Here is a 26015-nt window from a genome sequence, read left to right as displayed (position 1 = left end):
TATAGCCTCCACATTGACTCTGTACCGGTCCCCTGTATATAGCCTCCACATTGACTCTGTACCGGTCTCCTGTATATAGCCTCCACATTGACTCTGTACCGGTCTCCCTGTATATAGCCTCCACATTGACTCTGTACCGGTACCCCCTGTATATAGCCTCCACATTGACTCTGTACCGGTACCCCCTGTATATAGCCTCCACATTGACTCTGTACCGGTCTCCCTGTATATAGCCTCCACATTGACTCTGTACCGGTCTCCCTGTATATAGCCTCCACATTGACTCTGTACCGGTCTCCCTGTATATAGCCTCCACATTGACTCTGTACCGGTCTCCCTGTATATAGCCTCCACATTGACTCTGTACCGGTCTCCCTGTATATAGCCTCCACATTGACTCTGTACCGGTCTCCCTGTATATAGCCTCCACATTGACTCTGTACCGGTCTCCCTGTATATAGCCTCCACATTGACTCTTTACCGGTCTCCCTGTATATAGCCTCCACATTGACTCTGTACCGGTCTCCCTGTATATAGCCTCCACATTGACTCTGTACCGGTCTCCCTGTATATAGCCTCCACATTGACTCTGTACCGGTCTCCCTGTATATAGCCTCCACATTGACTCTGTACCGGTCTCCCTGTATATAGCCTCCACATTGACTCTGTACCGGTCTCCCTGTATATAGCCTCCACATTGACTCTGTACCGGTCTCCCTGTATATAGCCTCCACATTGACTCTGTACCGGTACCCCCTGTATATAGCCTCCACATTGACTCTGTACCGGTCTCCCTGTATATAGCCTCCACATTGACTCTGTACCGGTCTCCCTGTATATAGCCTCCACATTGACTCTTTACCGGTCTCCCTGTATATAGCCTCCACATTGACTCTGTACCGGTCTCCCTGTATATAGCCTCCACATTGACTCTGTACCGGTCTCCCTGTATATAGCCTCCACATTGACTCTGTACCGGTCTCCCTGTATATAGCCTCCACATTGACTCTGTACCGGTCTCCCTGTATATAGCCTCCACATTGACTCTGTACCGGTCTCCTGTATATAGCCTCCACATTGACTCTGTACCGGTCTCCTGTATATAGCCTCCACATTGACTCTGTACCGGTCTCCCTGTATATAGCCTCCACATTGACTCTGTACCGGTCTCCCTGTATATAGCCTCCACATTGACTCTGTACCGGTCTCCCTGTATATAGCCTCCACATTGACTCTGTACCGGTCTCCTGTATATAGCCTCCACATTGACTCTGTACCGGTCTCCCTGTATATAGCCTCCACATTGACTCTGTACCGGTCTCCTGTATATAGCCTCCACATTGACTCTGTACCGGTCTCCCTGTATATAGCCTCCACATTGACTCTGTACCGGTCTCCCTGTATATAGCCTCCACATTGACTCTGTACCGGTCTCCCTGTATATAGCCTCCACATTGACTCTGTACCGGTTCCCTGTATATAGCCTCCACATTGACTCTGTACCGGTCTCCCTGTATATAGCCTCCACATTGACTCTGTACCGGTCTCCTGTATATAGCCTCCACATTGACTCTGTACCGGTCTCCCTGTATATAGCCTCCACATTGACTCTGTACCGGTCTCCCTGTATATAGCCTCCACATTGACTCTGTACCGGTCTCCCTGTATATAGCCTCCACATTGACTCTGTACCGGTCTCCCTGTATATAGCCTCCACATTGACTCTGTACCGGTCTCCCTGTATATAGCCTCCACATTGACTCTTACCGGTCTCCCTGTATATAGCCTCCACATTGACTCTGTACCGGTCTCCCTGTATATAGCCTCCACATTGACTCTGTACCGGTCTCCCTGTATATAGCCTCCACATTGACTCTGTACCGGTCTCCCTGTATATAGCCTCCACATTGACTCTGTACCGGTACCCCCTGTATATAGCCTCCACATTGACTCTGTACCGGTCTCCCTGTATATAGCCTCCACATTGACTCTGTACCGGTCTCCCTGTATATAACCTCCACATTGACTCTGTACCGGTCTCCCTGTATATAGCCTCCACATTGACTCTGTACCGGTCTCCCTGTATATAGCCTCCACATTGACTCTGTACCGGTCTCCTGTATATAGCCTCCACATTGACTCTGTACCGGTCTCCCTGTATATAACCTCCACATTGACTCTGTACCGGTCTCCCTGTATATAGCCTCCACATTGACTCTGTACCGGTCTCCCTGTATATAGCCTCCACATTGACTCTGTACCGGTCTCCCTGTATATAGCCTCCACATTGACTCTGTACCGGTCCCCTGTATATAGCCTCCACATTGACTCTGTACCGGTCTCCTGTATATAGCCTCCACATTGACTCTGTACCGGTCTCCCTGTATATAACCTCCACATTGACTCTGTACCGGTCTCCCTGTATATAGCCTCCACATTGACTCTGTACCGGTCTCCCTGTATATAGCCTCCACATTGACTCTGTACCGGTCTCCTGTATATAGCCTCCACATTGACTCTGTACCGGTCTCCCTGTATATAACCTCCACATTGACTCTGTACCGGTCTCCCTGTATATAGCCTCCACATTGACTCTGTACCGGTCTCCCTGTATATAGCCTCCACATTGACTCTGTACCGGTCTCCCTGTATATAACCTCCACATTGACTCTGTACCGGTCTCCCTGTATATAGCCTCCACATTGACTCTGTACCGGTCTCCCTGTATATAGCCTCCACATTGACTCTGTACCGGTCTCCCTGTATATAGCCTCCACATTGACTCTGTACCGGTCTCCCTGTATATAGCCTCCACATTGACTCTGTACCGGTCTCCCTGTATATAGCCTCCACATTGACTCTGTACCGGTCTCCCTGTATATAGCCTCCACATTGACTCTGTACCGGTCTCCCTGTATATAGCCTCCACATTGACTCTGTACCGGTCTCCCTGTATATAGCCTCCACATTGACTCTGTACCGGTCTCCCTGTATATAGCCTCCACATTGACTCTGTACCGGTCTCCCTGTATATAGCCTCCACATTGACTCTGTACCGGTCTCCCTGTATATAGCCTCCACATTGACTCTGTACCGGTCTCCCTGTATATAGCCTCCACATTGACTCTGTACCGGTCTCCTGTATATAGCCTCCACATTGACTCTGTACCGGTCTCCCTGTATATAGCCTCCACATTGACTCTGTACCGGTCTCCCTGTATATAGCCTCCACATTGACTCTGTACCGGTCTCCCTGTATATAGCCTCCACATTGACTCTGTACCGGTCTCCCTGTATATAACCTCCACATTGACTCTGTACCGGTCTCCCTGTATATAGCCTCCACATTGACTCTGTACCGGTCTCCTGTATATAGCCTCCACATTGACTCTGTACTGGTCTCCCTGTATATAGCCTCCACATTGACTCTGTACCGGTCTCCCTGTATATAGCCTCCACATTGACTCTGTACCGGTCTCCCTGTATATAGCCTCCACATTGACTCTGTACCGGTCTCCCTGTATATAGCCTCCACATTGACTCTGTACTGGTCTCCCTGTATATAGCCTCCACATTGACTCTGTACCGGTCTCCCTGTATTTCGTCCTACTATTTGTTATTCACTGCTGCTCTTTAATTATTTGTTTTTCTTATTTCTTTTTGTATTTTCTTAAAACTGCATTGAAAATCAAAGTTGAGGGGGCTTGGGAGGAGGGATTTTCAGTTCCTGAATGAAATCAAAATAATTCAGCTCGTACCATGTGTGAGGATTTGCATTCGTGCAAACACACACCAATATGAACACACACACACACACACACACACACACACACACACAAACACGTTGTGTATCACATTGAACCGAACCCCAGATCCAATCTATGTAAGCAAAGCCTGTCGTCCCTGATGAATCTGTGTCTATTTCCATAAATGTGAGCTTTCCCCAGGGCTTCAGTCTAAATCCTCATTTAGGCAAGTAGGCCAGTAGGCTCAGGGGGGACGGGGGCTCCCTTAATTAGAGCCTCTTTGTCTGGGAGAGGGACAGAGGGGCCACTCCACAGGAGCCCAGAGGTGCTCTCCCACTCTTAATGAACGATGGCACCCTTCACCGGGCCTTCTATGGCCATGTGTCTGTCTTTCTCTCTGATATCTAACGGAATGGAAACTTTCAAGGAATCATTATTTTTTTCATTACCTTGACCTCTGACCCTTGTCTTTTGCTGTCCTTAGGGCTGCTGGGAGAGAGGTTATATGTAAATGTCTTCTGTGTTGAGGTGAGCGCCAGGAACTACCTGTAGAAACGCACCGCAGTAATGAGACTCGTATAGATGTATGATATACACTGTGAATATCCCCTCTCGACACCAGTCATCCTCCCAATCGCCATGTCATTCTTCCACAGCGTGCTACACAGTCTTGCAAGTGTCAGGTGCTTTAGTCTAGCTTATGTTCCGAGTCTGTCCTACACGCTCCCTAATACAAGCAGAACGTAGCTGTTGTCTTTCACTCCTCCCCCACCTTAGAATACACTACCTTCCTCATCTGAATGGATGTATTCATGGGACTGTTATTCTAGCTGTCTCTGGTGAGGTGGAAGGAGTTAACCCCAGCTGCACTGGGTTTGTCCCTGACCAGGCCATGCATTTTTATTCCACACAGCCACATATGTGATCTGTCTGTGTGCAGAGGGCACATGGCCAGGCAGTCAGTGACCCCCCCCTCCTTGTTGAGCAGGGAATTAGATGGCGTAGTTAACCTCTGAGATACGTGGGACCCACCTCGCCAACAGCAAGTGAAAGTGCAGGGCACCAAATTTAAAACAACAAAAATCTCACAATTAAAGTTCCTCAAGCATACAAGTATCTTACACCGTTTTAAAGATACACTTCTCGTTAATCCAGCCACAGTGTCTGATTTCAAAAATGCTTTACAGCGAAAGCACCACAAATGATTGTTAGGTCACCACCAAGTCTCAGAAAAATCCAGCCATTTTTCCAGACAAGCGAGGAGTCACAAAAAGCACAAATAGAGATAAAATTAATCACTAACCTTTGATGTTCCTCATCAGATGACACTCCTAGGACTTCATGTTACACAATACATGTGTGTTTTGTTCTCTAAAGTGCACATTTATATAAAAAAAATCTAATTTTACATTGGCGCGTTACGTTCAGTAGTTCTAAAACATGCATTGATTTTGCAGAGAGCCACATCAAGTTACAGAAATACACAACATAAATGTTGATGAGAATACAAGTATTACACATGGAATTAGAGGGATACTTCTCCTTAATGCAACCGCTGTGTCAGATTTTTAAAAAACTTTACAGAAAAAGCAAACCACGCAATAATCTGAGTACAGCGTTCAGACATCAAAGCAGCCAAAAAGATATCCGCCATATTTGGTAGTCAACATTAGTCAGAAATAGCGTTATAAATATTCACTTACCTTTGATCTTCTTCAGAATGCACTCCTAGGAATCCCAGTTCCACCATAAATGTTTGATTTGTTCAATAATGTCCATTAGTTATGTCCAAATATCTTCTTTTGTTAGGGCGTTGGTAAACAAATCCAAAAGCGCGTTCAGGTTGCGCAGAACGTCGGACGAAAAGTTAAAAAAGTTCCGTTACAGCCCGTAGAAACTTGTCAAACTAAGTATAGAATCAATCTTTAGGATGTTTTTAACATAAATGTTCAATAATGTTCCAACCGGAGAATTCCTTTGTCTGTAGAAAAGCAATGGAACGAGAGCTGACTCGCGTCAAAAGCCCCCCAAAAAAGCCCACCGCACATCAAAAGTCCAAGGCACTCTGCCAGACCACTTACTCAAACAGCTCTCATGAGCCCCTCTATAGTAGAATCCTCAAACCAGTTTCTAAAGACAGTTGACATCTAGTGGAAGCCTTAGGAAGTGCAACATAACCAATATCCCACTGTATCTACAATAGGGGATGAGTAAAAAAAATAAATAAAAAAATAAAAAACTGCAAGCCTCAGATTTCCCACATCCTGGTTGGATTTTTCTCAGGTTGTCGCCTGCCGTATGAGTTCTGTTATACTCAGACATCATTCAAACCAGCCTGACAACGAGCTATCCTCAACAAGGTTGGACAGTGAAGATGAGGCCTCAGAGTCTGACGTTCAAGAGGTGGACATTGAGGAGGTCCAGTGAGAAGACATGGAAGCCTGAGAGAAAGACAACCAAAGCTTTAGTTTCTAGACTTTCATTTTACAGATGTATGTTGAAAATGTTTTTGGGAGATGCGATGGATCATTGAGGATCATTCAATATTCCCTTTCTTTTGTTGTTCAGTAAAATCATCCCATGTGAAGAGTCAACTCATTTACTTAAAGTTTAATTCGTAAATAAATTGTTTTTATTTCTATTGGAGGGATTTCGTAATTTGCAATTATGTCTACTTATGATAAGGTTTATGTTTCTGTCCTCATATGATATGGTAAATATATCTACAATGCAAAAAAAGACATCTACATTTGAAATGGTATTAATATTAATTTGCATATATTTCTGTTAATTCCCACAGAAAGTTTCCACCTGAATATTCCCCAAAATGTGCAACCCTGTCTCTATAGACTGCGGAGGAACCTGTAGATATGTTTAGTAGATGAGTGTGTGTTTCTTTCATAACCTACATCTGATATCATACTGTATATAACTCAAAGCTGTGATTGTCATCACTGCCTCTTATGCTACATTACTGCTCTACATTACCCCCAATGTAGCATTTTGTATCTCTCATATGACGTCTCTTCTGTTCATCAGCCACATTGTTCACATTGTTCTGTTCATCAGTCACGCCAGAGCTTTAATGAGCCGGGAATCAGTTCCTCTCATACAAACTTCAGGGTCAATGTTCAGGCACCACTCCACTCCATCAGTAATGACCCGGACCAGCCACCTCCATTTTTTATTTTTTTTATTTGACCTTTATTTAACTAGGCAAGTCAGTTAAGAACAAATTCTTATTTACAATGATGGCCTAGGAACAGTGGGTTAGCTGCCTTGTTCAGGGGCAGAACGACAGATTTGTACTTTGTCAGCTCGGGGGTTTGAACTTGCAACCTTCCGGTTACTAGTCCAACGCTCTAACCACTAGGCTACCCTGCCACCCCTCATGCTCTCCCTTGGTAATTAACCGTTCACACTGAGGCTAATTAAGGGTGTTTTTAACGATGCATGATTCACCTCGAGAGTCCACAGACATAATGTAGCTGTAAAAGCTATTCTTCGAGCGACAGAACAGTTTGTGACCCATTGCTACTGTATGCGACCCAGCCAATGCAGTGTCGGGGAAATTGAGAGCAGGCTTGATGCTGGTGATGGCTTGTTCTCTCCCTCCATCTTGACTTGTCTGACTAGAGGAGCTCTCTCTCCCTCCATCTTGACTTGGTGTCTGACTAGAGGAGCTCTCTCTCCCTCCATCTTGACTTGGTGTCTGACTAGAGGAGCTCTCTCTCCCTCCATCTTGACTTGGTGTCTGACCAGAGGAGATCTCTCTCCCTCCATCTTGACTTGGTGTCTGACCAGAGGAGATCTCTCTCCCTCCATCTTGACTTGGTGTCTGACCAGAGGAGATCTCTCTCTCCCTCCATCTTGACTTGGTGTCTGACCAGAGGAGATCTCTCTCCCTCCATCTTGACTTGGTGTCTGACCAGAGGAGATCTCTCTCTCCCTCCATCTTGACTTGGTGTCTGACTAGAGGAGCTCTCTCTCTCCCTCCATCTTGACTTGGTGTCTGACTAGAGGAGCTCTCTCTCCCTCCATCTTGACTTGGTGTCTGACTAGAGGAGCTCTCTCTCTCCCTCCATCTTGACTTGGTGTCTGACTAGAGGAGCTCTCTCTCCCTCCATCTTGACTGTTGTCTGACTAGAGGAGCTTTCTCTCCCTCCATCTTGACTTGGTGTGAGACTAGAGGAGTAAAGTACCGTCATTCTGTCACCAAACCGAGATGAGACGTTTGTTAGGATCTGTGTAGTAGCAGGTTATTCTCATGCTGTTCCCTGTGAGGTCAAGCCACCCAGTCGATTGTGTTAGGGCGAACAAATGCACACGCCCAAACACAGGGGCTCCCGAGTGGAGCAGCGGTCTAAGGGACTGCATCTCAGTGCAAGTGGCGTCACTATAGTACCGGTATCAAATCCAGGCTGTATCACAGCTGGCTGTGATTGGGAGTCCATAGGGCGGCACACAATTGGCCCAGCATCGTCCGGGTTAGGCCGGAGTAGGCCGTCATTGTAAATAAGAATTTGTTCTTATTGACTTTAACTGACTTGCCCAGTTAAATAAATAAAGTCAACCCTCTGGTATTTATTTTTATCTTGCCGTAGTGTAAATCTCCTCACCTGTACTGTTGGACCACTGTCCCCCTCACATTCCTGCTCCATGAGTCAGGGCCGCCAATCATTATAGGCTCTCTACCAAGTACTCTCTGGTGGCTATGGTTAGCCACCTGTGGTTACGTTAGCCTTAACCACTGCTATCTGCTCTTGCCGTGAGCAACTGCTCCACCAACCTTGACCACTTCCCAATGCTGTTCAAAGCCTAATCTAAGACTGCGTTTACACAGGCAGCCCAATTCTGATCTTTTGCCACTATTTGGTCTTTTGACCGATCAGATCCTCTGCCCATAATTGGGCAGAAGATCAGAGTTGGGCTGCCTGTGTAAACGCAGCCTAAGTAATGTGCTGTATTCAGACATTCTCAGATTGATATATTTAGAAATGGTGTAAACACACACCACAGTTGGAATGCATGCTCTCTTGAGAATTTTAGATCGCTTTAGTTTGTTTACCTTTTAGATGACATGTCCTGCCAAGTTCAGTCCGAAAGCTGTTGAGGTCAGCGTTGCGTACAATGTCCGCATCGGCTTTCTGGTGATGAATTCTGGGTCCTGACTCCTAAACCTGAAATAAGGTTAATTATCAAGTATCCTATTGAAATATTGAGTCCCATGGTTTAGAGGGTTTAACCCTTAACTTCTGGTGTATCTGTAGGAGGAAGCTTGGAATGTACTGAGTGTAGGGAAAACGATCACATGTGACGGGCATTGATAAGGGGAGTCATGGATTAGTGATGAAGGGGGTCGAGGTCAGGTCACGTTAAGGGAGAAGGAACAGTTTATTGCCCGTCTCGTTTCCTGCCTAGCAATGAATATACAATGTTTAGCGAGAAGGAGGAGACGCCACCCAAAGTGGGCTACATATACCACCACCGTTGTAAATATGTTTTTGTCGGTTCAGCTCCTTTTGGGAAGAATAAACTTGGTTTAAGCTTTCATAGTGTCTGAATTCTTACTGTGATAAGTAGAACCTAGAGTCTCGCCTGGATGTTGAGCATTGAGAAATGGACCTACGGTATATTTGATAACGATATACAACTTGCCTGTTTGGCTTCCATGTGTTTACATTTAACAAGTGTGGTTTTTAAGTGATAAATGCAGTTTCTGGCTTCTTAAAAACGGTATCCTCCCTCATTTAGTTGCTGGCTCTCTGTTAGGGAACTTTCTTTATTTATAATTTTTTTTTTTTTTTTCTTGTATTTTTCCCTGAGCTAATTAGTGTGTGATGACTGGGGGAGATTTCAAGGAACAGATGGCTGCTAGCTGGTCGAGCTAAACTCTCAGGCCATGCGGAGAAACTGAACTCACTCAACCCAGGATTCCAGAACATCTAGAAGCCAGCCAGCGATTTCTGTTTTCCAGTAGGTTTCCTAAAAAGGAATGCCAATGTTGTAGCATGCTTATGACAACTAGATGTAGGTCACTTGAATTAGCCTTTGAAAAAGGTCTCGTTGGCAGTTACACCAAGCTCTAACCTACAATATGTTCTTAGATTTTATTGCAGAAGAAGCTGTGTGTTTATTTTATTTCTAAGCTATTGTTTTCTGTACTCTACTTTTGAGCCTCCTGGCAAAGAATCTCACCATGTGACCACTAGCGTCTTCCTCAGATGCTGTGCCACCACCAGTCAACACGATGGGCCACTGCACCTGCCGCGTCTCTCACCATCCTACTGGAACGATCGATTTAGTCCTGAGAGGAGGAAAAAACACGAGTTCCTTTTGAGGGCAGTGCTATGTTCGCTTTAGCCCCACCGTCTCCCATTTCCTGAGAATGAGGGTTCTATCCTGTATGCAAATTCTCTGTGTGGTCAGAGATGAGCCTGTATGCTAGCTACGACTGCATTTTAAAAGTACGGTGCCAACAATTTAACAAAATGAATATAGGGGAAACACTGGTACCATATGACTCACTGTAACACTGTTTGGACTTTTCAGATTATGGAGGAAAAGTTTCTCATTACTTTTAGTTTTTGCAATTATGCAGATCACATTCGTAAGCAATTTGAGATAATTGACGTTGTGATGCACACTGCTGTTGAGATGAACCACCTCCGGTTAAAGGTGACTCAGTTCTACGACGTCAATGGGAGAAAGAGAGAGAGAGAGAGTGTGTGTGTGTGTGTGTGTGTGTGTACACACACGTTAATGCACTGCCTATTGGGATTCATATCACTTTTGATTAGCTTGTTCTGGCATGTCCTATATGCAAATGTGCCTATGTAGGTGACACACTCAGTCAAATGAAAGGGAAACCGTTTGAATTTTGAAACTCGTTCACAACGACAAGTTGAGACGAATTAATCAAAGGATATAGTGTGCATATGATCCCTGTGTGAAGGTCTCTCTCACATTGTCCTAATGATAACAATAACCCATTACAATCCCAGATGAGTGTGTGTGTTCCTCTACCCCTAGCCAACATCGCTTTGTGGCTCTGCTTTAGCAATGAGTCACCCACTTCTTCTACAGACATATAGCAGCCTGAGACGTATTGCCTTCTACTGCATTGTCTTATCACCGTGTTTGGGGTTTGTTTCCGGGGCCAGACGTTCCAATCTAGACGCTCATTACTACGAATCTAGTTATCTCTTCGAGGAAGCAAAATATGATTTTGTGTCTGAAGAGTCTGTCTTAAATATGTATGTGGGTAATGGGGATGGGCATTTTTCCTTTGACTGTTGGAGTACTCACATTACTTATTTTCAGAGGACTCCAATGGGAAAAATGTAACATTTTAGAATAAGGGCCACACTAGAAAATAATGTGCACATTTTTCTAATACTGAACAAAACTATTAAGGCAACATGAAACAATTTCAATGATTTTACTGAGTTAGTTCATATAAGGAAGTCAGTCAATTAAATTCGAGGCCCTAATCTATGGATTAGGATTTAGGCGCAGCTATGGGTGGGCCTGGGAGGGCATAGGCCAACCCACGTGGGAGCCAGGCCCACCCACTGGGGAGCCAGGCCCACCCACTGGGTAGCCAGGCCCAGCCAATCAGAATGAGTTTTTTTCCCCACAAAAGTGCTTTATTACAGACCGTAATTCTCTTCCGTTTCATCCGCTGTCCTGGTTGGCTGGTCTCCGAGGTCAAACCTACCTGTATTGCTGTTTCATAGACGAGGTGATTTATTTTTATTTGTATAATCACAATGAATTCTAGTCTCAGCATCATTGCCAGAGCGTCACAGGCTGACTCTGCATGTTCTCTCTACCCCAGATGGCTGGATTACACTGTTTTAATTCCTGCTCCAGTGTACTAATCACATTCATAAATCTGTCAAAAGCCCCCAGGGAAGTGGTTTGGACTAATGACAGACACGGGCAGATTGGGATGAGGGTTTGTTTGGCTGAATTTACACAGGCAGCCCAATTCTGATATTTTGCCACAATTTGGATATTTTCCCAATAATCAGGTGAAATACCATAACTGGGCTTCCTGTGTAAAGACAGTTAAGGGAGTACAGCCCTCCCGGGTGGCGCAGTGGTCTAAGGCACTGCATCGCAGTGCTAGCTGTGAGACTCTGGGTTCGTGCCCAGGCTCTGTCGCAGCCGGCCGCGACCGGGAGGTCTGTGGGGCGATGCACAATTGCCGGTAGGGATGTCTTTGTCTCATCGCGCACTAGCGACTCCTGTGGCAAGCCGGGCGCAGTGCACGCTAACCAGGTCGCCAGGTGCACGATGTTTCCTCCGACACATTGGTGCGGCTGGCTTCTGGGTTGGATGCGCATTGTGTCAAGAAGCCGTGCGGCTTGGTTGGGTTGTTTCGGAGGATGCATGGCTCTCGACCGTCGCCTCTCCCGAGTCCGTACGGGAGTTGCAGCGATGAGACAAGACGGTCGACACTACCAATTGGGGAGAAAAGGGGTAAAATATATTTTTTTAATTAAAGAGAAAGTTATAGACGCACAAATATATTATTATTTATTTGTATTTAACGAGGCAAGTCAATTAAGAACAAATTATTATTTTACAATGATGGCCTACCCTGAACAATCCTTCTCCTAACCCGGACGATGCTGGGCCAATTGTGCGCCGCCCCATGGGACTCCCAATCACTGCCAGTTGTGATACAGCCCTGATTGATCCAGGGTCTGTAGTGACGCCCGTAGCACTGAGATGCAGTGCTTCAGACTGCTGTGCCACTAGGGAGCCCAAAATCATACCCCCAAGACATGCTAACCTCTTGTACATTAATGCTGTTAGCATAATGGAGAGTGTTTAGAAACACATTCTATTCTTATTTACAATAAAAGTGACTCCAAAATGACAATACATTATTTTAAATTAATTTCTATTGGCCACAAAATAATCTGAAACTAAACCAAAACAAAGAGCAAATGCATCCAACAAATTTGTAGAGTCACAAGCTTGATGTAATCATTGTGTGCTAGGAATATGGGACCAAATACTGAACTTCTGACTACTTTAATACACAGTATTTTCCCCCCAATACTTATGGTCCCCTAAACTGCGGTGGACTACATACAAAAAGTTCTGTCATTTCTAAACGGTTCACTCAATATGGAGGAAAATACTCTCAAATTAAAACGGTCAGGCTACAATTTAACCTCCTAGTTGGTCATTGTATCATTTCAAATCCCATGTACTGGAGTACAGAGCCAAAACAACCAAACATGTGTTACTGTATGTTAGTGTTACACCAGCCTTGTTGGGAAGCCTGGGGAAGTTCCATGGCAGAAATCAGCTAAAGACTGGTCAGAACCCGGTGTAAATCAGTGGCGCGGAGCTTCAAAGGTGCTCACCAGATTAGTGCCGTAGGCGCAACAGTGAGGACTAAACATGCCAACAAAACAACCGCTGGTGACAACCATTTTAGAATGTTAGCAGCACGCGGGTTCACAGCATTTCTGTTTAGAGATGAGCTGAACCGCAGCAAGAGGACAGTCTCCCATTCTGGCCATATCAATATTGAGCGTTTTTGTTGAACCACAGAGCTTAGGCTATCGGTCTACCATTGGCAAATTTTTCATGTCGCTGACATGTAGTACTGATAGTTGTAGGCTATTACACCACTTTTCTTGACATTTTGTTTTAATTATTGTGATAGGCCCCCCACCCCCACTACTTATTTTTCCGGATTGCCTTACCAGACCGCACCGCCTTACTTTCACCTCTGCATTATACTCAAATTAAACATAAGATTATGTTTCTATTATCTCTGTCCTCAAAGTTGAACCCTCTAGGGACTAGAGAATCTTTTCCTAATGTCCTCTCTCAAAATGACCAGTCCTATCCAGTAGCCAACACTCTCCATTTACTGACAGCTGGAGCTGCAATTTCCCCCTCCTCCAAGGCAGTTATCTACAAATGCATTTGCAGACCGTGTTTTTAATTTACAATAATTACATCAAGATAGCGCAACCATGTGGTTGAATGGAGACAAGGAAAAAGCTCTTTGGCACCAGAGCGGTTTAGAATGTGTTGTGACATTTGACTTTACCAGCGGAATCCAATTTCAATATAAATCGCAGGCTGTCGGCCACACTTGAAAACTAGCACTTCAAAGTAGCATAGTCAACAACAACCCTTCTACGGGCGTGGGGGAGGGTTCTTGAAATGTGACATCCAATCAAAATCACCAGACAATTCAAACTGTTTTTGCAATACAAAATTCTCTCAACAATGTTATTTTGAAGACATTGCAACGCAAGACTAGTATTACTCCCTTGTTCTTTCTGGAAAAGCTAAATCCGTGCTGATCACTTTCTCCACTCTAATCCCACAGACGGACTCTGATTAGTGGACTGCTCTCTTAGTCTGGCATCAGACCATGTCTTCCACTCCTTTTTGTGGGTGGGGGACTCCTGCTGCACTGAGACAGCAGTTATTTTTGACCTCTGATCAAAATGAAAGGCTTTAATTACAGAAACACAAGTGTAGATAAGTATGTGTCGGAGCTTGCATTTAATATTCATAAAATATATTTTAGATGAGCTTTTTTAAAAAAAAGAGCCCATGCAAGTGTAACGGTCTTTATATGTACCACAGAAGAACCAAGAAGTGAAGAGCGTCACCACTCTATGGGCTTTTACATAGATCGGTAATATTATGAAAAGACAGGACAGGAACACATCAGTCTCCAACGCACAATCTGACAAGTTGTTCTATAGAGGAGCATGAAGAAAGGTAAAACACATCCTGTCTCACATATAAAATGTTGTTAGTCACATGCGCTGAATACAATAGGTGTAGATCTTACAGTGAAATTCTTACTTACGAGCCCCTAACCAACAATGCAGTTTAAAAACCCCCAGATAAGAATATAAAATTTAAAAAAGTAACAAGTAATTTAAAGAGCAGCAGCAAAATAACAATAGCGAGACTATATACAGGGGGTACCGGTACAGAGTCAATGTGGAGGCTATATACAGGGGGTACCGGTACAGAGTCAATGTGGAGGCTATATACAAGGACAAGCGACTCCACGCCCCCAGGACCAAGCTCAGCTTCTTGGGAGATCAGCCTTTCAGCTTGACCGCCCCCAGCCTCTGGAATGCCCTCCCGGACCACCTGAAGGCATCACAGACTCTGGGCTCCTTTAAAATGGGCCTAAAGACCTTTTTCTTTAGGAAGGCTTTTAAATCCAATATTATTTGTCACATGCTTCATTAACAACAAGTGTAGACTAACAGTGAAATTCTTACTTACGGGTCCTTTTCCAACAATGCAAAGTTGGATAAGGAAAGCTGGGCTTGTCCTTGTCCCTTGTAGCGTCAACTGTGTTCTTTGAGTCAGTTGCCTGGTCTAGTTGTCCCAAAAAACGTTATTTGTTTTTAAATTTATTTAATGCACTTTGAGATTATTCTGTATAATGAAAAGTGCTTTACAAATGTAATTTATTATATATTATTATTATTATATACAGGGGGTACCGGTACAGAGTCAATGTGGAGGCTATATACAGGGGGAACTGGTACAGAGTCAATGTGGAGGCTATATACAGGGGGTACCGGTACAGAGTCAATGTGGAGGCTATATACAGGGGGAACCGGTACAGAGTCAATGTGGAGGCTATATACAGGGGGTACCGGTACAGAGTCAATGTGGAGGCTATATACAGGGGGGGGAACCGGTACAGAGTCAATGTGGAGGCTATATACAGGGGGAACCGGTACAGAGTCAATGTGGAGGCTATATATACAGAGTCAATGTGGAGGCTATATACAGGGGGAACCGGTACAGAGTCAATGTGGAGGCTATATATACCGGTACAGAGTCAATGTGGGGTACCGGTACAGAGTCAATGTGGAGGCTATATACAGGGGGTACCGGTACAGAGTCAATGTGGAGGCTATATACGGGGGAACCAGAGTCAATGTACAGAGTCAATGTGGAGGCTATATACAGGGGGTACCGGTACAGAGTCAATGTGGAGGCTATATACAGGGGGTACCGGTACAGAGTCAATGTGGAGGCTATATACAGGGGGGTACAGAGTCGAGTACAGAGTCAGAGTCAATGTGGGGGCACAAGTTAGTTAATATGTACAAGTAGGTAGTTATTAAAGTGACTACATAGTTAATAGAGAGTAGCAGCGGTGTAAAGGGGGTGGGGGCAATGCAAATAGTCTGAGTAGCTATTTGATTAGGTGTTCAGGAGTCTTATGGCTTGGGGGTAGAAGCTGTTTAGAAGCTTCTTGGACCTAGACTTGGCACTCCGGTACCACTTGCCATGCAGTAGCAGAGAGAACAGTTTATGACTAGCGTGGCTGGAGTCTTTGACCATTTTTAGGGCCTTCCTCTGACACCGCCTGGTATAGAGGTCCTGGATGGCAGGAAGCTTGGCCCCGGTGATGTACCGGGCCGTATGCACTACTCTCTAGTGCCTTGCGGTCGGAGGCTGAGCAGCTGCCATACCAGGCAGTGATGCAACCATGCTCTCGATGGTGCAGCTGTAGAACCTTTTGAGGATCCGAGGACCCATGCCAAATCTTTTCAGTCTCCTGGAGGGAAATAGGTTGTCGTGCCCTCTTCACGACTGTCTTGGTGTGCTTGGACCATGTTAGTTTGTTGTTGTTGTGGACACCAAGGAACTTGAAGCTCTCAACCTGCTCCACTGCAGCCCCGTCCATGAGAATAGGGGCGTGCTCGGTCCTCTTTTTCCTGTAGTCCACAATCATTTGTCCTTTGTCTCTTATACATTGCCAGGTGCTTTCAGTGTTGACAGTATTAAAATACTTTTTAGCACCTTGTAAAACTATATCAATAACAATGATAAACTCAGGAAGTTGCATGTTTCAATAGTCTCACACTCATAACAATACCTATAGCATTAACCTTGGGATGCTTTGTTTATTTAACATAATGGATTTCTAATCTGCGACATACTTTTTCTGTTTTCTCGGAGAACGGGTGCTACGGGTAGTGCCAGAGTGTTAGGTGATGTAAGCACCCAGATGAAATCAAATACATTTAATGAAATAAAAACCGAAGATGTTGATATCATCCAGCTACTGTAGCTGCCTACTTAACATCAACAGGCAGTACTAGTAGTGCAACAATTGAAAATAGACACCAAAAGTAAAGATCATAGAGCTCTGACTCCCCCCTTCTGTCTAAACTTGGAATATTCCTTTTTGTGAGTTTGGGTCACTGACCCTTAACCTGGTTGTTCTGCATTGTGTACTATTTTAATAATTTGTTAAATTTGATGGAATGACCATTTTAACTCTCCTACACAAGCGTCACAGAGCTTGAATTTTTAAAAAATGTCACGAGTTCGAGTCACTTAGTCTTTTGTACCGTGTATCAAAACACGACCCATTAGACCCTATGTCCAGTTGGAGGTGTAAATAATTCCCACTTCCCCCGTCAAATGTCTTGTTAAAACTGGACCACTTACAGTAGCTGAGAAAGAAGCTTTTATGTATGGGGAAATTTCCTCCTGCACAACACAAGCCCAGATCTGTGCCGCGACCAGCGATGTGAGCAGCCAACAGGTTGACTCATAGAACCAACCCTCAGCTCTCTGGTATTAGTGAGTCACCCTTTAAACATACCCCCAGAGAGGGGGAGAGAGGTTGAACGTGGCTCGTGCTTCCCCAGCCGAGAGCACTCCAGAGTGGGGGAGACGGTTTGGAGATAACATGTCTGCCCTGGTTCTCTCCTGCAAACATGGAGCTGCCTGCCAAGGTCTACCGAGGTTAATCACAGCTGTGTTTGTGTAGTGCGCTCACTCTTTCTTGTGAGTTTCGCTTCTCAGTTGGACACACCCATCTCATTCTTTCTCCCGCCTTTTTCCTTTTCTCTCGTTCCTGTGTGATCTCTCTTTGTTCTCTCCCTCTCATTCTCACTCTCAATTCAATAGACTCTATTGGCATGGCAAGTTAAATGACTTAAATGTTCAAAGTACACAACAATAGTCGGACAGTAGAGGTAATGATATGACAACAATGGTAAATGAGAATAATAATACATTCAAGCTATATTAGTAGGCTAGTCTCAACATGACTGAAACCGAGTCCCCTCTGGGTTTCTCTGGCTCTCCCTAAGAAAACAGGGTGGATTTAATCGCACTAGACCTCTCTCAGCTTCTCTGTAAATGAAGTGTTCTCTGACACTGCTTAGGTTAAGTTGTTCAGAAGGCAGGCTAATGTTCTTTTCTACCCAGTAATGGGAATATTTACCCTGCAGAGACCCTACTAAAATACAGCAAATACCAGTGAATTGTACATGTATATGACAGATCCCTGAAATTCATTGGGGTAGGATTTGCAATGTAAAGACGGTATTCTAATGTAGTTACAACTTGGAAATGCTGGGGGGTTAGAATGGCTCTGGTCTACAGTCAATGTTGTGGGCAAGCTCTGAATCCACAAATCCCATATAGCTGTAAATCTCTGTAATTCTGGGAATTCACTACTTGCTACAGGTCATGACAGAATGTGGGGATCTAGGCATGTGTTTTCCAGAGATAAGGGATTACATCGGGACCGTTTTGATCCCAGACACTATCCCCTGTTCACATGCCAACACATCTATATGTAGGACGGTTTAAAGTAGAAAAACATTCAATCCTGGGTGAAGAGTACATGTTTCCACAGTTTTTAAATTAAAAAGCAGAATCCTTCCGGATCTAAAAGATTTAGTCATTGGATGTGTAAAACTTGAGAGGTTGACTTTGAACCTGACCTCCAGTGAGCTTTAGGTCTCAAGCATCAGGCTCAACTTCCTTACAATAGCATTGTGTAGGACAGATCTCATCAGCCATCATGCTCAGAACACCAGGATAAACAGAATGAGACAACATCTGTATGGATCACATCAGTTTAGTTGGGGAACATGATTTTATGATTACTGGCGCTCGGATATTAACATAATCTGATGGGGTAGGGGGGCAATGCATCACACAACACCATCCTGATTACTTTGATTTGGCTGGAGATCAGTGCAGCTCAGACAGTTGACATTCTAAATTCCACCATAATGAATCTGTCCCCAGGGCTTTACTACAGCCTCGTCAATCAGTGCGTCTCCTCGTTAACAGTCATCACGCAATGAGCCCAACGTGTTCTAGATGTTAGCGAGAGAACAATCCCTTCATCTCTATTTTAATCGAAATGGTTATTTTGGTCTTTTCTTGGCTGTTCATTGGTCTTTCGTCATTCCTGGAATGGCAAAGCTTTGTATTTTTAGATTATCAACAGAGTTGGTGGATTAAAAACATTCCACTTAGTAATTGCTGCTGGCTGTTCTTCTAAGAGTAATTAATGAACTGGTTCCTGGGTTGCTTTAGTGTTGTGTTGGTTCCTGGGTTGCTTTAGTGTTGTGTTGGTTCCTGGGTTGCTTTAGTGTTGTTGGTTCCTGGGTTTGCTTTAGTGTTGTGTTGGTTCCTGTTGCTTTAGTGTTGTGTTGGTTCCTTTGCTTTAGTGTTGTGTTGGTTCCTGGGTGCTTTAGTGTGTTGGTTCCTGGGCTGCTTTAGTGTTGTGTTGGTTTAGTGCTTTAGTGTTGGTTCCTGTTGTGGCTGCTTTAGTGTTGTGTTGGTTCCTCTGCTTTAGTGTTGTTGGTTCCTGGGCTGCTTTAGTGTTGTGTTGGTTCCTGGGTGCTTTAGTGTTGTGTTGGTTCCTGGGCTGCTTTAGTGTTGTGTTGGTTCCTGGGTTGCTTTAGTGTTGTGTTGGTTCCTGGGTTGCTTTAGTGTTGTGTTGGTTCCTGGGTTGCTTTAGTGTTGTGTTGGTTCCTGGGTTCCTTGCTTTAGTGTTGTGTTGGTTGCTTTAGTGTTGTTGGTTCCTGGGCTGCTTTAGTGTTGTGTTGGTTCCTGGGCTGCTTTAGTGTTGTGTTGGTTCCTGGGTGCTTTAGTGTTGTTGGTTCCTGGGCTGCTTTAGTGTTGTGTTGGTTCCTGGGCTGCTTTAGTGTTGTGTTGGTTCCTGGGCTGCTTTAGTGTTGTGTTGGTTCCTGGGTTCCTGCTTTAGTGTTGTGTTGGTTCCTGGGCTGCTTTAGTGTTGTGTTGGTTCCTGGGCTGCTTTAGTGTTGTGTTGGTTCCTGTTGGCTGCTTTAGTGTTGTGTTGGTTCCTGGGCTGCTTTAGTGTTGTGTTGGTTCCTGGGCTGCTTTAGTGTTGTGTTGGTTCCTGGGCTGCTTTAGTGTTGTGTTGGTTCCTGGGCTGCTTTAGTGTTGTGTTGGTTCCTGGGCTGCTTTAGTGTTGTGTTGGTTCCTGGGCTGCTTTAGTGTTGTGTTGGTTCCTGGGCTGCTTTAGTGTTGTGTTGGTTCCTGGGCTGCTTTAGTGTTGTGTTGGTTCCTGGGCTGCTTTAGTGTTGTGTTGGTTCCTGGGCTGCTTTAGTGTTGTGTTGGTTCCTGGGCTGCTTTAGTGTTGTGTTGGTTCCTGGGCTGCTTTAGTGTTGTGTTAGTGTTGGCTCGCTCTCCTACAGCTGGAATATGTCCAGTCACAGCCTCAAACCTAAATGATTTTTCATTTCAATTCTGGTCATCAAATGAATGCAGCCTCCATTGTGGGAGCTGAGTGCGAAACCTCTGTTCAGTGTTAGTCTTGTCCATACACACACAACTGTCACATGTTGTAATGGGGTACAGGATTGTACACAGCATGTGGTTATTTCCCCAGTCCCTGTCTCTTTTGTAAGAGTCTGTCTGTATGTATTTATATGGAAGTGTAGACATGTGAGCAGGCCTGCCACTGTGATGTCACAGACTTGTCCTCCTCTAGGCTTTGGATGTTAACCTTAATCCTTAAAAGCCTGGATGACAGTACTGTGTGTGTGTGTGTGTGTGTGTAATAAAATGCAGTGCCACACCCAGACATTTTTGCAGAGTATTTAGGTCCATTCCATCTGTAGGCTAAATCTTGTTTTGACCTGCAGAAATGGAGACTGGGAGAGAAACCAAGGGATGTTAGTCTATTATCGATGTTTGGGATAACATCTGCCAGGCTACTGTAAATACAACATGCTATGGAACACTTGATACATAGTTTAAGCTCTACTGTAAATACAACATGCTATGGAACACTTGATACAGTTTAAGCTCTACTGTAAATACAACATGCTATGGAACACTTGATACATAGTTCTTAAGCTCTACTGTAAATACAACATGCTATGGAACACTTGATACAGTTTAAGCTCTACTGTAAATACAACATGCTATGGAACACTTGATACATAGTTCTTAAGCTCTACTGTAAATACAACATGCTATGGAACACTTGATACAGTTTAAGCTCTACTGTAAATACAACATGCTATGGAACACTTGATACATAGTTCTTAAGCTCTACTGTAAATACAACATGCTATGGAACACTTGATACAGTTTAAGCTCTACTGTAAATACAACATGCTATGGAACACTTGATACATAGTTCTTAAGCTCTACTGTAAATACAACATGCTATGGAACACTTGATACAGTTTAAGCTCTACTGTAAATACAACATGCTATGGAACACTTGATACAGTTTAAGCTCTACTGTAAAAACATGTGATGGAACATCTCATACATAGTTTAAGCTCTACTGTAAATACAACATGCTATGGAACACTTGATACAGTTTAAGCTCTACTGTAAAAACACGTGATGGAACATCTCATACATAGTTCTTAAGCTCTACTCTATGACTTCTAGTAATGTACCTGTGATGAAACTGTCACCCTCTACCTTCATTTTTTTGGTCTCATTCAGTGTCCATGATCCCTTTTTACAGTGTTGTTAAAGAGCATAGCGTCTGAACCCTCTGCCCCCTCCCTACAGGAGTTCACCTAAAAGCCAGCCTGCTCTCAGCGAGTGAAGGATTAGGGAGAGAAGTAGATGTTGGGTAGAGGGAGGGATGCTGAAGCTAACATGAAATGACAACTTTTTGTTTCGGGGTTTCCATGGAGACAGTTGTGTGTGCCACCGTCACCTGGGGCGATGTCATCGGCGCTGCCCCTGCCACCTCGCAGCACACTGCCCCCACCACCACACACAAAGTTGAGTTGCATTTACCCTAATGAAAACAGAGATGACAAATTTCCCCTTACATACATACATTTAGCTAACACAGTTCATTGTGAATGGATATAAGCCTAGAGCAACGCATAAGGTCATTGTATATCTACAATACACATCAACACTTGAGATGACCTCAGCATGTAAGATATTTTGGGTTTCTACCTTCTAATGTCTGAAGTAAAAGTAATGTAACATACTGTATTGTGATTCCTGAAAATGTGTCATTTGCTTTGCAGGCCTACTGGGCATTTCTGTTTGTCTAAATATCCTCATTTGTGATGTTCCTCTGACTCTGGATCTAATTGGCTTACTGCTGTTTTCCCCCCCAAAATTCCCCATTTGTGCCAGTGGTGTGTTTTACTACAGGGCCACAGTGTTGCTCCAAACCAGCAGTCGTTGAATGGCTGCCCTCGTACATTTAGGGAAACGGAAAGACATTAAATGTAATTATCGTGCAGAGAGCCATTTTCATTCCCCTCCACCCTCCTCAGTCTCACTATCTCTCCTTTCTCTCACCTAGCATCACTCTTTACATTTCACCTCAACGAGACCACTATTTTTATTCCTCCTCATTTCTCTTTCATCGTTTCTCTCGCCCACTTTCCCTCTGTTGTTCCTGTCTCCACACCATCCCTCCATCTTCATTCTCTCCACAGCATCTATCTCAATCTCCATCTTTTTAATAATCCTATCAGGGTGTCTACCCCCAAAAGAACACTTCTTCCATTTATCCCCCGTCCCCTGTGGTTTTCTCAATACGGTTTTCACAGCTTTGATTATGCAGCTGCTGTGTGTGTTCCCCATCTTGACAAACCCCTCTTACTCTATTTCCACCCATCTTTTGACGATGATTTCATAACTCTGATTTCTGTCAAGGGCCCTTTTTTTTTTTACATTTTTTTTTTTTACAGACATTAATCAACAGTTAACCCAGGTCGATCAAAGTACAAATTGTACTGATAGACAGATGGATCAGTCCAGTCATTTCTCTACTGGAGATCCACCACTCTCACAGGAGAAATGTCAAATCAATGACGTGACGTCCAATAGAGGAGGCTTGCCTGGGAAACGGCCTAGATGTTTTGGGAGGAAGTGCTGTTCTTGCTACGCCGTGGGATATCGACCGTCATATCTGACTGTAGTTAATCGTGACACACACAGGGGCCCCAGTGTGTGAGAAGTGTATGTATTGACTCACATTCAAGTCGTTTGGACACATTTCCACTTGACTAAGATATTGTGTCCTTTTAAAGCACATACAGATTGTACTGATAGACTTGCATGCACTGCGTTTTTGAATTTTGTTAGAGTTTCTCAAGCTCCTCGTACCCACATGTTGGATCCAAGAGAGGTTGTAGAGGGGGGTTTTCAAGAACATCTTTGGGCCGTTTCCTTCTGCTAAGAGCTCTGTTGATGATAATGGCCCCAATGCCAGAGAGAGTATGCATTTGTCAGTGTCACTCACTGCAGCTTCAGAACAGACGAACCCTGACAGGACACTAAAGAATCGCATGTAGATGACTCTGTTCACTTAAGTTTGCAAGGGTCTCTACTGCCAGTGTCTTTGACATCCTAGAATGTTCCAGAGATCTTTGACAGAAATATCTCTGTGGAGAGAGAAAGGAGGAGAATCAAATAAAAGATGGAGTGAGTTTCTCCTTTTCACCTGGGCTGGCTGGAGGCCCATTGGAATTGTGGGTATTATTATTATTTTTTTTTAGGCTACCATACAAAATTAGCTGTTTGACTTCCTCCTTTTGAAGAGTGTGCGGAGTCTCATAAACAAGATGAGTTTAAGTTTATGCTGGAGTTGTGGTCACTCTATCTAACAATCTTCCCATATACCTCACGCAATCTCTCACTATTGCTAAAGAAAGACCTCTGTGGTACTGAACATTTTAATATCACCATAACCAGGAAGCACTACCCTCCAGACCCGTCCAGCTTTATCCATATCACAGCTCAAACACGTGTCAGCTATCCCATCCATACACAAGTCTGCCAGTTAGAGATATGAGGGCCAAATGCTTACTTATGGGCCCTTCCCAACAATGCAGAGGGAGAAATAATAACACGAGGAATAAATACACAATGAGGTAGCTATATACACAGGGTACCAGTACCGAGTCGATGTGCAGGGGTACGAGGAAATTGATACACTATATATAAAAGTACACCGCTTACAATTAAAGGATTCTTCTATTTCAGCCACACGCATTGCTGACAGGTGTATAAAATTGAGCACACAGCCATGCAATCTTCATAGACAAACATTGGCATTGGAATGACCTTACTGAAAAAGAGTGACTTTGTTTGTCAGGAGATCCATGAAATGGGTTTCCATGGCCGAGCAGCCGCACACAGGCCGAAGATCACCATACGCAACGCCAAGTGTCGGCTGGAGTGGTGTAAACCTTGTTGCCATTGGATTCTGGAGCAGTGGAAATGCGTTTCTCTGGAGTGATGAATCACGCTTCACCATCTGGCAGTCCGACGGACAAATCTGGGTTTGGCGGATGCCTGGAGAATGCTACCTGCCCAAACACATAGAGCCAACTGTAAAGTTTGATGGAGGAGGAATAATGGTTTGGGGCTGTTTTTCATGGTTGGGTCTAGGCCCCTTAGTTCCGGTGAAGGGAAATTTTAATGCTACAGCATACAAATACATTCTCTGTGATTCTGTGTTTCCAACTTTGTGGCAACAGTTTGAGCAACGTTGTGTCAACAGGGGAAAGCCCTTTCCTGTTTCAGCATGACAATGGCCGGTGTACAAAGCAAGGTCCATGTAGAAATATTTTGTCGATCGGTGTGGAAGAACTTGACTGGCCTGCACAGAGCCCTGATCTCAACCCCATCGGACACCTTTTGGATGAATTGGAACGCCGACTTAGAGCCAGGCCTAATCGCGCAACATCAGTGCTCGACCTCACTAATGCTGTTGTGGCTGAATGGAACAAAGTCCCCGCAGCAATGTTCCAACATCTAGTGGGACACCTTCCCAGAAGAGTGGAGGCTGTCATAGCAGCAACGGGGGGACCAACTCCATATTAATGCCCATGACTTTGGAATGAGATTTTTGACGAGCAGGTGCCCACGTACATTTGGCCGTGTAGTGTATGTACATCTAGGTATGGATACAGTAACTAGGCAACAGGATAGATAATAAACAGTAACAGCAGTGTATGTGATGAGTCAAAAGAGTTGGTGCAACAAGGGTCAATGCAAATAGTCCGGGTAGCTATTGGTTAACTATTTAGCAGTCTTATAGCTTGGGGGTAGAAGCTGTCCAGGGTCCTGTTTAGTTCCAGACTCGCTGCATCGGTTTTGCTTGCCGTGATGTAGCAGAAAACAATAGACGGCAGGCTCTCTGTCTCCCTGTGTGATCCATCGAAATCCCACCACTGACACCATTAGTCACCACGGATGTAGGGATGTCATATGTAGTTGTACTGTAGTTTCTGAGCTTGAATAGGGCATGTTGCCCTGTGTAGTGAGGTTAATACCATGTCACCATTATCATTTAGCTTCACTTTAAGAGCTGCAATAATATTTCACAGGATTGGTTAGATCTGTTGTAAATACTGTATATTCTCCTAGCCAATACAGGGCATTGAGAATCTATTGACATTTGAGCGCTCATTGGAATCTCACAATTTCCTGACGGGACCAGCTGGGAGCCTTCTACTGTCGACGGCTATAGGCCTATCAGTGGAGCGACTGTTCGAGTGGAAGTAATACCTACTGTAGAGAGAGAGAGGTGTGTGTGCTGTATAATGAATACGTCTGGTCTCTGTCTCTCCCTGATTCTGATTGATATTGAGCTATCAAGGGGAAATCTTGTATTCAGTAATGAAATCCTTTTTTTCTCGTGAGAAATTAAAAACCAAGGTATCCAAGTCACGCCTGGAAAATTACACTAAATGTCCCTTGAGAGCATATTATCTAAAGCAGGTTTGTCTGATTGTACAGTCTTATAATGTGTCATCATCGCTAGTCATTCAGAGAAAGCATTTGTTTTCATGATCACAGCTCTGCAATAGTGTGTTGTCATTGGCGCATGATCCTCACAACGCAGCGTTTTCACACCATGCAGTGGCGAGACACCCTGCAGTATTGTGGGTAGTGTGCCTCTTTGCTGGACCAAAACTACATGTGTCCTTCTGTGCTCACTGAGACGAGGTGTCA

General features: G+C 44.4%; 1 protein-coding gene across 24 annotated transcripts in view; it reads left to right on the top strand.

Annotated features, from left to right (window-relative positions):
* Window positions 1-26015, top strand: part of LOC112214809 (calcium/calmodulin-dependent protein kinase type II delta chain) — a 104681-nt gene that overhangs the window by 14505 nt on the left and 64161 nt on the right. The window lies entirely within an intron of this gene.

This window comes from Oncorhynchus tshawytscha, linkage group LG15 (genome assembly GCF_018296145.1).
Source record: "Oncorhynchus tshawytscha isolate Ot180627B linkage group LG15, Otsh_v2.0, whole genome shotgun sequence".
NCBI classification, from domain to species: domain Eukaryota; kingdom Metazoa; phylum Chordata; class Actinopteri; order Salmoniformes; family Salmonidae; genus Oncorhynchus; species Oncorhynchus tshawytscha.
Note: the sequence above shows the minus strand (reverse complement) of the source record. Positions and strands in the feature narration are given on the sequence as shown.